Source organism: Mesoplodon densirostris, chromosome 4, assembly GCF_025265405.1.
Source record: "Mesoplodon densirostris isolate mMesDen1 chromosome 4, mMesDen1 primary haplotype, whole genome shotgun sequence".
Classification (NCBI taxonomy): Eukaryota; Metazoa; Chordata; class Mammalia; order Artiodactyla; family Ziphiidae; genus Mesoplodon; species Mesoplodon densirostris.
In genome coordinates, this window is record NC_082664.1 from 155,526,924 (window position 1) to 155,542,705 (window position 15,782).

The 15,782-nt window shown below is 44.0% G+C and overlaps 1 protein-coding gene and 1 pseudogene across 2 annotated transcripts in view; one reads left to right on the plus strand and one right to left on the minus strand.

Annotated features, from left to right (window-relative positions):
- LARP4B (La ribonucleoprotein 4B) overlaps nucleotides 1–2,335 on the minus strand; it is an 85,496-nt gene extending 83,161 nt beyond the window's left edge. The window contains exon 1 of one of the 2 annotated variants that reach the window (XM_060097547.1): nucleotides 2,259–2,335. The gene's annotated coding sequence lies outside the window, so the exon portion shown is untranslated. Of the gene's footprint in view, nucleotides 1–2,059 lie in introns of both variants that reach the window. The other variant, XM_060097545.1, reaches the window with a different exon arrangement.
- Nucleotides 2,336–10,182: 7,847 nt separating this feature from the next.
- Nucleotides 10,183–10,278, plus strand: LOC132489710 (U6 spliceosomal RNA; annotated as a pseudogene).
- The last annotated feature ends 5,504 nt before the right edge of the window (nucleotides 10,279–15,782 follow it).

Here is a 15,782-nt window from a genome sequence, read left to right on the forward strand (position 1 = left end):
TTATTGTTATTAACATTAAAAACATGATGTTCCCACGTTGCACTTAAGTATTTTGGAACTGTTTTATGATATATGAAGACTGCTTCATTAAAAACAAGTAAAATATTTGTTTCCACAGATTTTAAATACGTATTTGTCTAAACATGTGCTTATCTGTGAAAACCATATTAATATCAATAAATTCTCCAAATCTCAACTTTTTTTAAAGTGCAATTCCTAGGAACCTTAAATAAAATCAAAATCTTCCCTGAACATGCTGCCATTTAATTTTGGCTACTCTTCAACAAAACACGTTAAAATAAATGCCAAGAAACTTCTGTTCTCATATTATCATCCATTTTCTCTCTGGCTCCTACTCAAATATAGTATAAATCCTTTCTCCAACTATACTTTCTGTCCTCAGACCTGCTTTCTCTGCCCAGATACATGTGATAAAAGAAAAACAAAATTCTGTTAATAAATCAAAACTGACAGTCACTAAAAGAATATTGAAAACAGTAATAAGGTAAACACCATTTTCAAAATTCTGAATAAGAATCTGAGTAATAAAAAAAAAGAGCAAAAACAGCCAACATCAACATGTTACAAGCAGTCTTATGAGGCTGATGTTATTATAATCCTCCTTTTACAGATGAAGAAAGTGAAGCCCCAGAGGGTAATTTCTAATCAATAAGAAGCCATCTCTATCTCTCTTCACACACCCACTTTTTCACCTTACAAAGGCAACACACATCAACTTTTCAAAACACAGGATGAAATTTATTTCTAACTAAACACAAGTTTCAAAACGAAGTACACAAATCAAGCTTATGGTTGAATAATAAACTTGCTAACCTGATGCCTTTCATAAAGTATTCCACCTTAGCAACTCAAGCAAACTGTAGCGATTTCGTAGAGCCTGATTATAAAACTGCCCTTCAGAATATTAAATACAGAGAACAGTTGACAAGCCACAACCATTTCAACTTCTGTAAATTACCCTGACTGTAAATTAGAGGGAGCCAGGCAGGTGGGGAAGTATGGAAACTGCACACTGCACAATATTATCTGACCTCCAAAGAAATAAACGTCACTCTTCCCCACTGTAGTCTTTGCAAACTACAACTCAGAACCTATTTCAAAAGCATTTTAGATAATTAACACAAGAGACCAGCTAAGTGTCATGAGAAAAACTTTAAAAACAAGAAAATTACTTGTATGCTTACAACATTCAAGTTGATATTATCTTTTCCTAAAAACCCTCACACAACCTGATTTCCCTTAACAGTCCAGGGAACTCTTCCCGTTCCTTCAGTTATCCAAAACTTCAAACTTCCACTTAACATTTAGGGCAAGTTACTGTGCAGCCAAAGAGAGGGTCTCAAACGCACAGGATAGCTACCCTACAGATAATCTTCTCAAGTTTCACCTCAGCCTAAATTAAAGACCGTTTTATGTAGAAATGAGGGGGAAGACAAGATGACCTGCACGTAAAGTTGCAATACAAAATTACAGTGAAGTCTGAACAAGTCTTAAGTTTTACGTTTTGATTGGACACGACTGAGAAGCAGGTGGTAAGAGATTCCTGACCTGCCCCTTTCTCGAACACAGGGCGTCTTTAGAATTTTTTCCTAATTCTTCCAGAACCTGCCTCTGCTCAAACCTCTCTGAGGAGAGCGGGAGCGTCCCAAGCACACCCGGAGCAACAGGATCCCACTTCCTGGTCCGAGTGACCCGGGCCCTCCCCGCCCGACCGGCCGCGGTCCCGGGCCCGGGCGGAGGGCAGGGCGAGGCCGCCGCAGTGCAGGCCGGACGGCGGTGCTGCCCGTACCCTACACCTGCCCCGGCCCCCGAGACCTCGGCCCGGCCCTGGCCGGCCCCAGCCCTGCCCGCCGCCCCGGCCCGCACCCAGACCCCTCTGCCCGCGCCCCGGCCCGGCTACACTCGCTGGGCCCTGCCCGGCCGCGTCCTCCGGGAAGATGGCGGCCCATGACAGGCGGGCGCGGCGCGGGTCCGAGGCGGAGGCCGGGCGCGACGCGGCGGGAGCGGAGCAGAGCAGCCCGCCCGCCGCCGCGCTCACCTGTCAGCACCGCCGCCGCCCGGCCGCCGACCGCCGCAGCCCCGGTGCCCGGCAACCGCGCCACACGCGGACGGGCCGTGAGGGAGGGGCGGAAGCAGGGGCGCGGCCGGCCCGGACGAGCGGCGGGGGTCGGCGCGGCGCGGACTGGCGGCGGGGCGGCGGCAACTCTTTCCCCTTTCGGGCCGAAAAATATCTCAACCTCGCGACTCCAGCACCCCAACGGTCCTTCCCGTTCGCATGAGAACACACAGCTCCCGCTTCCGGGCCCCGCCGGAAGTTCCGCCCCGCGCGCTCCCGCGCTCGCGCGCCCGCGTACTCACCGCCTGGTCCGCCGAATGGTGCTCGGCGCCCTTACGTCATGGCGGCATGGCGCCCTGATTGGTCTCGAGCAGAGCCGGGCCCGCCCCCTCCTCCTGGCCTCTCGGTGCTCGTGCCACTCCCGGCGACGCCTGTGATTGGTGGGGGCGCGCACGCAGCCCCACCCCGCGCACGCTCTCCGCACCGCCCCCGCCGCGACCCGAGGAGGAGGTTCCGTCGGCTGGGACCGCGACTTCTACCCTCTTCAGCCGGGGACCGAGACTCCCGTCACCCGCCTCATCCCGGGACCCCGCCCCTGTCACTCCGGGCTCGCGACCCCCGTCCCCCTCGGCCCAAGACCCCGACCCCTCCCTCCCCTCACCCCGGGACCGGACCCAGCCCCGGGGCCGTCTGGCCATCCGGGTGGTTGGGTCAGGAGAGCCCCCTGAGCGTGCCCGGGAAAAGGGAGAAGGCGGCGTCGCCTGTCCGTGGAGCAGGTGCCCTGGGCCGCTCGTCGGCCAGCTCCATTCTCCGCGGTTTCAGGGGAAATGCTGAAGACTCGGGATGTCTTCCCAAACCCGAGCATGTGCCACCCACCCGACCCATTCTATGGGGAGGAAAAACAAAAGTAAAGTATGTTCACCGGCTTTAAGTTTGCTGCCTGATTTCCTGTGTGCCTGCTCCGCTTGGCTGTTGATTATGTAGACATACATGTGACCTGGAAAGGCTTCTCTGGGTCACTCTGTCTAGCCTTATCCGTGCACCGGTGCTTCTTACCTGTTCCTTCTGCGGGTCCGAACGCCGACAATGCGCTCTGGACTTCCGTGTATTGACTGGGAAGATCACATCGGTGCTGGGCGCCTTCTGCTTTGGCATACGTTGTCACATCCTCGCTCTAAAAAACTTGCAAGTTCAATAATGCTATTCATAGCAATGTCTTTAAAGATAATCACGTAAGACAGATTTCCTGTAATATTCAAAGCAAGTACATATTTCTGGGAAAAAAAAGTCGCGTTTAGAGTTCACTTTCCAGGAGAACCTGTTGGATATGTTGCAGAGCCCTTCTCAGGTACCTCCGCTTGGAACGTTTTAGACTGAGGCCCAGGAAGTCATCCCTAGGCCGGACCAAGTGATGCGGTCCACCTCTGAAAGGTCAGGAATTCTCCAAAGTTATTAGGTTAGATTTCCATCTTTTTTGCTTGTGTCTACATTCTGGCAGACTTTTTGATATACAGATAAGTTCCCATATTACAAAAGAGACTAAATGATATGAGAATAGTTTATATTGAAATGACATCTCTCACTTTCTATTTGAGTTGGGTGATCCTTCCTAAACAATCAAAACTGGCTTTTTATCCCTGTGTGATTTTTTTTTTAACTTGTGCTTCAAAAGAAGCACCCATTTTCACCTTGGGATGTGAGATTATAACAAAATGAATTTTTATGGCATTTCTACTTAGAAAAATAAGATCAGTTTTTAAAAACCACTTCTCATCTCAAGCAGTTACAAGTCCTACCTATTCTATCTAAAAACTTTCCTTCTCCTGCTTACGATGGATTTGCCTGCTATTACTTCTCTCACAGTTTGTCTCAGTAGCATCACAGCTGGTCTCTGCCTCCCCACCTTTCACCATGCCAGCTTACATTTCCTTTAAAAGCCTCCTCACCATCCCCCTCTGAGTCAAGACTTGTTGAAATCCAAGTTGTTTTTCATGGACTAGCAGGCCCTTCACAAACTGGCTTACTGGCCCCTCACATCTCCTTTCCTGCCCCAGGGTTAGACAACCTAACCTTCCAATCACATTCTCTTAACATGCATTTTTGAAGACCTTGGGGTAGTCTCTGGGTGTGGATGTGAATGACACACAGGCTTTACACTCTATGACCCTACCGTTTACTGAAAGGCCAGTCAACTGGCAGTCACCACAGTGTGATAATTCCTGTTAGAGAACAAAACAAAGAGAGAAGCGTTTGTTCCCAAATGTTTGCTGCGCATGAAGTTGTGTGTGGAGTGTCTTCGTTTCTGAACACTTTGGTTCTCTAGTGTCCTTCATCTGTGCTCTTCCTTCTGCCAGAAGGGACGTCCTCTGCTTCCACTTCTGGCAAAATCTGGCTTATTTTTCCAGTTACAGCTCAAGTGTCAGCCACTTATATCTTTTCCTTTCAGACAATCGGTTTCCCTTCTGGGTACTCGTAGCACTCACCAAGTCCCTACTCCGCCTTAGGGGCGGTGCTAAGTGCTGGTGAGATGGCATAGAGCAGTACCAACCAAAAGACAGGTGAACAGGTAGTAGGGGATAAAGAGGAGTAAGGTTTACTATGGAGTGTATGCAGATTGCCCAGGTAGCAAGCACATGGGAGAGTCTGAAGCCAGCTTGGGAAGGAATCAAAGAAAGAGATGACCGAGCCAAGGCCAAAGACACCAGAGTGGAGGGGCTGCCAACACACCTTCCAGCAGGGAGGGAGAGGCCAGTTCTGGTCAGAGAAGGAAGTATTTGAACATGACAGAGCATAAAACCAATGTGGTAAGGTGAGTGGAGGGCACGAGAGCCTGGAGGGGTAAGCAAGGCAAGAACCCAAAGGTCTTCCGAGCACTTATGATGTTTGAATTTGATAGTGAGTCAAGATTTTTATTAGAAGGTAAGAGAGGGCTCATAAAATGTATTAAACTCATAGAGAATCTCTGGCCCCAAAAGCCATCCAAATAGAAATGCAATAAGGAACTAACTTAGTCATATTAGGTGGAAGTATCAAAATGAAAATGACAGCAATACATGAGAATACATTGGAAAATAAAAGAATCCATGAGTTCTTACTAAATATAAACAAATGTGTAAGTAAAAAAAAAATAGAGATGAGGAAGGAAAAGGGAAAGCTATTCTTTACAGAAGGCTGACTAATGAACGAGAAAGAATTATTTTTTAAATTACCATGTTGCAACTATTGTAGCATTTATTCTGGCAAGAATCATCAATGTATGCTCAAAATCATTGGGTAAAAGTTGTTGAGTAAAAAGTTATGAATGCCGTTTCACAGCTTATTAATTGCTTGTTGCTTATTAATTTCAAAGAGGGGAAAGGTATTTTTACAGTGGATAAATATGGTGGACCCCATCTTAACTGAGGGGTGAAAGTTGGCATCCCCAATAATGGTGGCCTGCTGACATCACGTGATGTCAGTTATGTCGTGTTCCTGTCAAGCCACAAACTAACCATGAGGAATAATCACAAACTGAGGACATTCTACAAAAACTCTTACTCTTCAAAAACCCATACTCTTCAAAAATATCAAGACTTGGGAATTCCCTGGTAGTCCAGTGGTTAGGACTTGGCGCTTTCTCTGCTGAGGGCCTGGGTTCAATCCCTGGTTGAGGAACTAAGATCTCACAAGCCACACGGCATGGCCATAAAAGACAGTGAAAGGTTAAGGAACTTTTCCAGATTTAAGGAGACTAAGGAGACATGACAACTAAACGCAATATGTAATCCTAGACTAGATTCTTGATTGGAGTAAAATTTGCTATATGGGTCATAATTAGAATTTCAGTATGGACTCTATTCCAGTCTTATAATCAAGGTTAAATTTCCCAAACTGGATTTATTTATAAATTGTTTTATGACTCTGTAAGAAAATATTTTTGATCTTAGATGATATAAAATGAAGTATTTAGAGGTGAGGGATCAAGATATCTGCAAGTTTCTTTCAAATAGTTTAATGAAATACACACACACATACTTATACAGAAAGAGAATATAACAGAACCTTAATCGGTAAATCTAGGTGTGGGATATGTAAGTGTTTGCAACTTGCCTGTAAATATGAAGCTCTTCAAATGGAGAATTATCTTTTAGAGATACATACTGAAGTGTTTATGAAAGACATGATATTATGTATGTTTTACATTTGATTCAAAACAATCTAAAGGAAGGTGGTCGGTTGGAATACAGAAGAAATAATGGGACAAGCTGGTGTGTTGAAAATTGTTGAAGCTGGATGATGGATACATGGGGGTTCATGAAACTCTTCTCCCTGCTTTTGTATATGTCTTAAATTCCTCATGATAATAAAAATACAGTGATGAAGTGGAGGGTTTTAATTCATTAAAGATATTCCATGAACATGTATTGCTCAAAAAGCAGTCACAGAGGAGGACTACATTTCCCAGGATACTCCACAGCCTTCCTGCTGGAGGAACAAAGGGGCCAAACCTCTGGGTCTCAAAGCTGAGAGACCAGGACAGCGGGGCAAAGTTGTGTTGGCAGGTGCCAGCCCAGGCGGAGGAGGCCTGAGGGCCTGTAGGGGAGATGCAGGGTTTGCATGAATTTTGGAAACAGGAACCATATCTAGAGAGAGTTTCTGAGAAACTTTTTTGTGTAGTGTGCTTTGCAATACCCCAGGGCTAGTTCCTAGTAAAGACCCTGGCCAGTCCTTCAAGGCTTCTGTAGCTGGATCGTGTTTCCTTTGAAAGTTACTCCTTTCTTGGCCAAGGGTGCTGCCTGGGATGGCAGCTTAAATTTGTACTATTGCTGGCAGATATCTTCTGGGGTAGTTGACCTACATAGTACCTCTGCATTGAGGTAAATGTATCACTCTAGGCCTCAAAAAAGATTGCATTTTCACCATGATTGCTGCCTGCCTGTAGCTCTCATAGAAAGAAGGATGAGTTGATGAGTCATAGGAGACATTTTGGAGAGATTTCCCAGTTTGGATGTTTCAGGCAGAGAACCAGACTTAATAAGCATGTTGTTTTTATTAGATTGAGAAAAATTAACTTCCTGGAGATCTGGCAAAGTGGACATTCTTTTTAGTCCAACATCCATGTACATTCCTCTAATGGGAGGGAAGGTTGATGGCTAGACATCATTGCCTTTCTTCAAAGTTCTAGACTGTGCATGGCAACTGCCAAACACTCTCCTGTTTTCTTCCATGCAGTCACTCCTTGCTTTCCTGGTCCCTCTTCTCCAAGCTGGAGTTGGTCCCAGACGCTCTAGGATGGAGCGCTAGTGCCAGGTGCCCTGTGGTAGGCTCACAGGTGTCTCCTGAGAAGTGTGCTTCTCTCCCCCAGCCTCCTCTGATGAAGACTCTCCACCTCATTACTTTAAGAAATGGACACGCCCACGCAGTAATCCAAGATGGGCAGCTCCTGTTGCTCCCTACTGGTGATGAGCTGTCAAGGTCGAGGAAAGGAGCCCCTGAACAACAACATGCTCTGTTTTTGAACCCTAACTACAACCGCTTGAAGGGGCTTGAAGTTTCCCTCCCTGATCCTGGAACTGACTGGAGTTTCCTGAGCGCACTAAGCCATTCCACCTCTGTGTTTCTCCCCCTCTGTCTCTCCCCTCCTCTTTCTGGCCAGTTGTCTTCCACAATTTCCGCAGCTTAACTCAGACACTTTGACCTCCTCCAGGAAGCCTTCTCTGAATACCTGCCTTTTGACCCATCCCCGGCGGGATCAGGGCCCATCCAGGGTGTACCTTTATCACAGTTCTCACTGAGTTGAGTAGGAGTGCCAGATTGTGTTGTTGCTTATCTCCTGCTCATTATGAACTTTGCAAAGGCAGAAACTTCATTTATCCTCATCATTTTTTCACAGTGACTGGTCATTAGTAGATGTTTGCTGAACTGAAATCATCCCAACTTTGCTAGCTCACCCACCAACCTCTGAGAGGTTTCTGTCAATTCTTAGTGAGCTGCTTTCATTTTTGACACCATTCAGTATAATGAATCTAGTAGACTTGGAATTCTTATCATTTGCACTTGGTGTTTTTTTTCCCTAGATTCCATGGTGATAGCTATTTTTGTTTCCTTGTTTATTTAGTTTGACATTATAACCTTAGATACCATATACCGAAGTTGAGTGAGTAATAATTTTCCATACATCAGCATTTTTACAATCACGTTTCCTCTGGATATATTTTAGTCATTTTGATTAGACTTAGGAGACACTGTTTCCTTCATCCAGTTAGTGCAACACTTAAGTCTCATCAGAAACACAGCAGTCACCACGGGTGGAGTCACCACCGAGAAAGTGAATCTAAACCAGTGCATGTCCATTCTTTATACCTTCAAAGGGTAACATCTTCTGACTTTATCCCCTAACTCTGGGGGTGTTACCCTGTTTGAACATACCATCTCCACACATTTGTCATGTGAGCAAATATGTAACACACACATAAAAAATACGCATTTCAAATTTTTCATTTTGTCAAATGTTTGAATTTATCTTTTTCTTTGGAAGTATCTCCTCACATGTAGGGTTAGAGTATTTCTCTCACACCCAAGTTCCATCAAAGTCACAGTTAGTGAAATATCCATTGTCTTACATATGGGAAAAGTGAGCTAATGCAGGGTTTTCATGATTTTTTTAAAAAGCCAAGACCCATAGTAAGAAATACATTTTATATTACAGCTCAGTACACACACACACACACACACACACATAGCAAAAGTTTCATGAAATATTGTTGATGGTGGCACAACTCTGTGAATGTGCTTAATGTCACAGATTCTGTGCTTAAAAATGTTTAAAATGGTAAATTTTGTTATGTATATTTTACCACAGTTTTTTAAACTTTCATGAGATAATATTTACCCTTACTTTGTGAGATTTTCTCTGATCTCTTCTGTTTTATTTTTGTTAATTCTAGTTGTAACCCTTTAAATTGATTTATGACTCACTGTGGTCACAACCTGCCTGCTGAAATGCTAAGCTGAGGGCCAGGAAGCTGAAACTTATTCACTCCATTTTCACAGTTTACCGGGCACTTTGCTTTTCCAAAGCATTTGAAACAGCATAATTAAAAAGAAGGAGTAAAAGCAAGCTAATAATTCCCTATATATGTGTGTGTAAGTCACTATTTTTGAAGGCCGAGTTTGGAGCCATATTTAGAAAATATGACTTAATTGTATAACTGTAAATTATATCTTAATTTGCAAATCTTCCCTTCCTTAGTTTGACATTTGTAGGTATGTGATTCTGTTGATTACTATTTTTATCTTTAGTGCTAGAGGTTATAAATGCAAATGCCTTTAGGGACCAGACATTTCACATAAATGTGTGAACTGGCTGGAGTGATAAAAGGGAGTTTGCCCAGCCTGGAGGCACTCACATTCTGTTCAAAACAAACACTCAAACTGCCGTGTCCACAAAGGCGTTTAGTGATCCAGAGCCTGTGTTTGAGATCCTGGTTACAGACAGTTGTTTCAGGAAGTTTGACCATAAAGGCCACAAAGCAAAAAGAAATAGTAGGTTCAAGGAAGGACCATGGAGTGACAGGAGAGATTTTTAAGATGGGAAAGACTTGAATGTACAGAATGAGAGCATGGAAAACATCACAGCAGTATACAGAACTGTTGCGATTCTGCTTTTGGATCTATAATATTAATATTGATGAAGATGTTATTTGTAGTTCTTATCGTATTACAGAATTTTATCCAGCACTCCAAAGTGCTTTTATATAATATTAATAATTATGACTCTCATTTCTTTACCACTTTGAATTTATAAGATGTTTTTCACATGCACAATCGCATATCCCTAAAATGACACTGGAATGTAAATTATCACCATTTCCACTTTATAGATAAGGAAAGTGAACTCAGAGATGTAAAATAATCTGCTAGTGAGTAGAAAGCCAGACTAGAACTCCAGATTCTGTGCAGTTTCCACTATCCCATAACGTGTTCCGTGTTCTCTGTCAGCAGAATGGAGGTCCCATCATGGAAATCTCACATTTCACTAGGTGGAATTTTTTTTTTGTTACACCTTGCTTAACATGGCAAAGTGGAAGACAAATAACTTTCTATATAAAGAATTAACCAGACTTGTGCTCGCTTCGGCAGCACATATACTAAAATTGGAACGACACAGAAAAGATTTGCTCAAGGATGACACACAGACTCATGAAGCATTCCATATTTTTAGGTCCTACTGTATAGCACAGGGAACTCTACCCGATACTCTGTAATGACCTATATGGGAAAAGAATCTAAAAAAGAGTTGATACAGTAAGTCCCCTACACATGAACCTTTAAGTTGCAAACTTTCAAAGATGCAGACATGTGTTCGCACATACAGTCACGTAAGTTAGTTCACGTGTCTGGTGTACATTGTCACGTGCATGCATCCTCTACAAGTGGTTGTGCTTTTTGTACTTTACTGTACAGTACTGTATAGGGTATAGTAGTACAGTACCTTTATTTCAAGCCCAGCACGTCTGGAAGCAAATATAAAAGCAGCGGTGATATAGCTGGTTCTGCTAGGAAGCGCCAAGTGATAATGATGGAAACAAAAGTGAAAATAATTGAGACAGTGGAGTGACAAGAGGAAGAAGAAGTAACTGAAGGACCAAAGAGATTCACGATGCAGGAAATGGCAAGAGGATTTTCTTTATTTGAAGAGGCACTGTTAGTTTGAGGCACAGGACCCAAACGTAGAACAGTACACGAAGGTTGCAGCAGCCCTTCAGAATGCAATCCAGTGCTACCGTGTCATCTATGATGAGGAAAAAAGAGCTACTACCCAGACATCACTGGATCATTTTTTTCAAGAGGGTAGATAGAATTGAATCCAGCAAGGAACCAGAACCTGTGCCATCAACATCAGGCGTGAGTGACATTGCAGGTTGCTCTCCGTCTCCTATTGCTGTCGATGCTTCAGCTCTAGCATCTCCCACCTCCTCTGCCTCCTCCAGTCAGTAACTCTTCTTGCCTGTTCACTTCATGCCAGTGCCTGTATGCCAGCGGTTGTACTGTACTACTGTACTTTTCAAGGTATTGTACTATAACATTAAAAATGTTTTCTTTTTGTGTTTGTTTTTTTATGTATTGTTTGTGTGAAAAGTATTATAAACCTATTACAGTACAGTACTATATAGCCGATTGTGTTAGTTAGGTACCTAGGGTAACTTTGGTGGACTTATGAACATTGGACTTATGAACGCACTCTTAGATCGGAACTTGTTCTTATGTAGGGGACTTACTGTATATGCATATGTATAACTGATTCACTTTGCTGTACATCTGAAACTAACACAATACTGTAAATCAACTATACTCCAATAAAAATTAAACAAACAGGGCTTCCCTAGTGGCGCAGTGGTTGAGAGTCCGCCTGCCAATGCAGGGGACACAGGTTCGTGCCCCGGTCCAGGAAGATCCCACATGCCACGGAGCAGCTGGGCCAGTGAGCCATGGCCACTGAGCCTGCGCGTCCGGAGCCTGTGCTCCTCAACGGGAGAGGCCACAACAGTGAGAGGCCCGCGTACGGCAAAAAAAAAAAAAAAAATTAAACAAACAAAAAAACTACTACAAATTGTTATAAAAAAAAAAAAAGAATTAACCAGACTTACTATATTGCTCTCTGATAAAATTCAGTCAGACTGTGACATCTTTGCTCAGAGAAGAATAGCTTCATTCCTCTTGGAAGACATTAAGGTGTCCTACAGGTCCAGCTCTGGTTATAGAACCTTTGCTGAATGAAGATACGAGTTATTTTAAGTCTACTTGAAATTAGAATTCTTTCAGTCTTGAGATCTTGGGTCTATCACCATGTCCTAGTGTGTTTGCAGGTGAGCATGGCTCTTCTTGATATGCTTCCTCAGCCACCCCCCCCAAAAACAGAACTATTTAATGAACACTTATAAAGTTCCTGTTTTGATCTTGAGTATTATGTTATTTATTAAGCAGTATACAACAAAATGCCTCCTTTTTGTAAATATGCAAAAGAAATTGTCGGTATGTTAGGGGCTGTGTTCTCAAAGTTATTACAGTGTTTGGAGAGAGGTGAGACATTTATGAAGAAAACAATATATAACAAATGCTGAAAATATATATATAAATATATTTGAATATTTAAATATAAAACAATATATAACAAATATATAATAAATAATCAGAAGACAAAACGTGTTATACTGAAAATAAGTGCTGTGGGTACCAGGGGGAGGGGAAACAATTCAGCTAGCAGTGTTGGGACTTCAAGGATTGACAGGTTTCCCTCAGTGGGAAGAAAGGAGAAAGCCAGACTAGATGGATCAGAGAGTGGATGGTGGGGAAATAGCGAAAGGTACACGAGAAATGTAAGCTGGTCCCAGGCTGTGACTCAGCACCAAACCGAGGAGTTTTGACTGGATCCTGAAGCCTCTGGAAGACTTTGGAAAGAGTAAGTTTTAGAATTTCACTTAGAAATTGTTCAATTTAGGTGACAATTAGAGGTCAATCTAAATACTACAGAGAAAGAATTGAATATTGGGTGGAAAGGTGGGCCTTAAGATCTTGACAAAATTATTGGCTTAATGAATAAGTGGAGAAGTTAGTGTTGGCAAAGAAGCCGATCCCTGTTCCTCTAAGGCTGGGGAAGCTCAGACCCCAGAACTTCAGGTCAGGTTGTTTGGGAAAATGAGGTTGACTAGCCGGATGGAGAAGTGAGATGCTCTGTAAAAGTGGTTGTGAGGAATGTGCTTGGAAGAAAATGAGTGTTGGCAATGCCCTCTTTATTGCTAAGTCTGCTGTGTGGGTTGTGGACACTCAGCCTGCTTTTCTCTCCTGTCTACTGTTGTCACCTATCCTGCTTATGGAGGTCCTCTTCCTGCCCTGACCTTCTCCTTCTCCTATTAAGAATGGATGAGGGGGGAGAGTCCCAATTCCCCGTAACCTTGTTATTCCTTTTATGAGATTGCAGTTCCAGTCGGTGTCATCCAGTATTCCATGGTACGCTTAAATACTGAAACAGCAGTGTTTTTGTTGTGTTACATCATTATTTCACGATATATTTTTTTGAAATCTGAATTATATATGTCTTGAAATATATCTAGGGAATTATACATTGATTAAAATCTGGAGGTGAAAATCATGCCTAGGTTTAGAAGACATTCTGACCATATCTCTCCACTGTTACAAATTCTCCAAGGTATCTGTTTTTGCTGTTGCTTATATTTCTTATGTTAACTAGTGCACTTCATATGTTAACTAGTGAGCACATTTTTGTGTGTTTGTTAGTCATTTCTATTTTCCCTTGGTCAGTTTAGGTTCAGATTTATTATGAGACATCTCTGATGGAGGCAGCTTAGAAATGGGGGGTGGGGTAATTATGTTAAGAAACACAGGAGGGGGCCTCCCTGGTGGCGCAAGTGGTTGAGAGTCCGCCTGCCGATGCAGGGGATACGGGTTCGTGCCCCGGTCTGAGAGGATCCCATATGCCGCGGAGCAGCTGGGCCCGTGAGCCATGGCCGCTGAGCCTGCGCGTCCGGAGCCTGCGCGTCCGGAGCCTGTGCTCCGCAACGGGGGAGGCCACAACAGTGAGAGGCCCGCATACCGCAAAAAAAAAAAAAAGAAACACAGGAGGGTACAGTTGGGGAAATAGGGAGATAAAGGTAGAGAAGGGGAGGGAGCTTCTCCTAGACCCCCTAGAAGCCCAACCCCCTCATCTTCTCCAAGACCAGATTCCATATGCTCTCCCCATCCCTCCTCTTCTCTCTGGGCCAGAGCCATTTGTCCAGGTCCCCATTCCTCCCAAATAATTTATTTTAACAAGAATCTTCTTTCCCAAACATCCTGTTTGCACACACTTAAGCCAGGAGGTCAAAAGAGCCTTTGTCCTGGAAGTTGGTTCTCTTTGAGATGGAACAGCCTCTGAAAAGCATAGGAAACAGTGGATTATCATATCTCATTTTTAAAAAGAAAATATTGACATAGCATCCTAATAGTAGGAGTATTTTTTTTTTTTTTTTTTTTTTTTTTTTTGCAGTACGCGGGCCTCTCACTGTTGTGGCCTCTCCTGCTGCGGAGCACGGGCTCCGGACGCGCAGGCCCAGCGGCCCTGGCTCACGGGCCCAGCCGCTCCGCAGCATGTGGGATCCTCCCGGACCAGGGCACGAACCCGCGTCCCCTGCTTCGGCAGGCGGACTCTCAACCACTGCGCCACCAGGGAAGCCCCAGGAGTATTATTAATATTCAGCTTTGAATGAATGGGGAACCCCTACAGGAAGAGCATCATAAATATGGGAAGTTCTGATAATTTCATGACTCTGTGATATTTTTAGAACCATGGTCCCCTTTCTTGGGTCACTCACTTTGAGGGAAGCCAGTTGACATGTCATAAGGACATGCCGGCGGCCCTCTGGAGGGGCTTCTGTGGGGAAGAACTAAGGCCTTCTGCCCACAGCCATAGAGGCCCTCTGGATAGTGGGTCCTCCAACCCCAGCCAAGCCTCATGGGATGCCCTGCATGAAAACCACCCACCTAAGCCTATCCCACATTCCTGACTCCTTTTTGAAATGGTAAACTGAAACTTTGCTTGTTCTGTGTTATTCTGAGGGTTAGACTCAATCAGCTTCCTCCTTCTTTAACTTCTTTCTAACTGTGAGATGCATGTTGGTGCCTTTTCCCATGAGAACATTTTGAACATACGCAAGAATACAGATCAGAAGCCAGTTTTCAGCCTTAATTCTGAATGGGAATGATTTCTATCAGATTTTTTAAGATGCAGGTTAAGTGGTTGAGCTAAGATTGACACTTTAAAGTCTTTTTTTCCCCTTTTACTGACAAAGTTGTGTAGGAGAAATTGGGCAGTGGGGGTAATGGAGTGTTGAGGATTGATGCCTGAAATGCTGCAGGAGATCAGGAGACCTATGGGAAAGCAATACCACTTGAATAGTAATGAGTTGTTTCCTATCTTCTTTTTGGCCTAGTGTAAGCTCCATATCAGGGACATGGTTTTATCCCTAGCCCCTGGCATTCCCTGGCTCCTAGTACCCCGAGGGCAGTGGGTGGGTGGAGTACTAGTAAAAGTTGGTCACTTGACATTCCTGGTGGAGGAGGAGAGCATCTTGAGTTGGGAAGTAGGGCAAACAGAGGAGAGAGGAAGGGAGGGCTGGTGGTGAGGACGGTACATGACCCCAAAGTCAGTCCTACTGGTAGAGGACAGATGTGAATTAGGAGAAGATGATCCAGAAGGACATTAAATTCTGAAGTCCGCCTTTTCCACCAACATGGTTGCATGGTTGCATCTCCTTAGAATTCTCAATAAAGTTCTGAACATTGGAAGAACTCATTGTTTACACACTTATCATTATGTCACTAAACTTCAAAATTCATTTGTTACCAATTTGTGAAGAGTGGCATGAGTAGTGATTGGACAGGTTGCCTCATCGTAAGAAGGGAAATTGAAATTTTCATATTAATACAATTATATCGGAGCTTGGCCAATTTCTTTTCACTACAGGGTGAATGTGGAAATCTTGTTCAGCATCACTGGCCTGAGGTTACAGCCCTTAGAAAACTGGGGAGGGGGCATGGGTCTTGGAATGAATGGATTTGAATTTGAATCTCAACTTCCAGGCTGGCCCCTGCCCCAAAAGCCTTAATCCCATAACAGTTCAATGGACGAGTGCCTGTCATTCAGTCAGTGTCAGGGAAACAATGAATT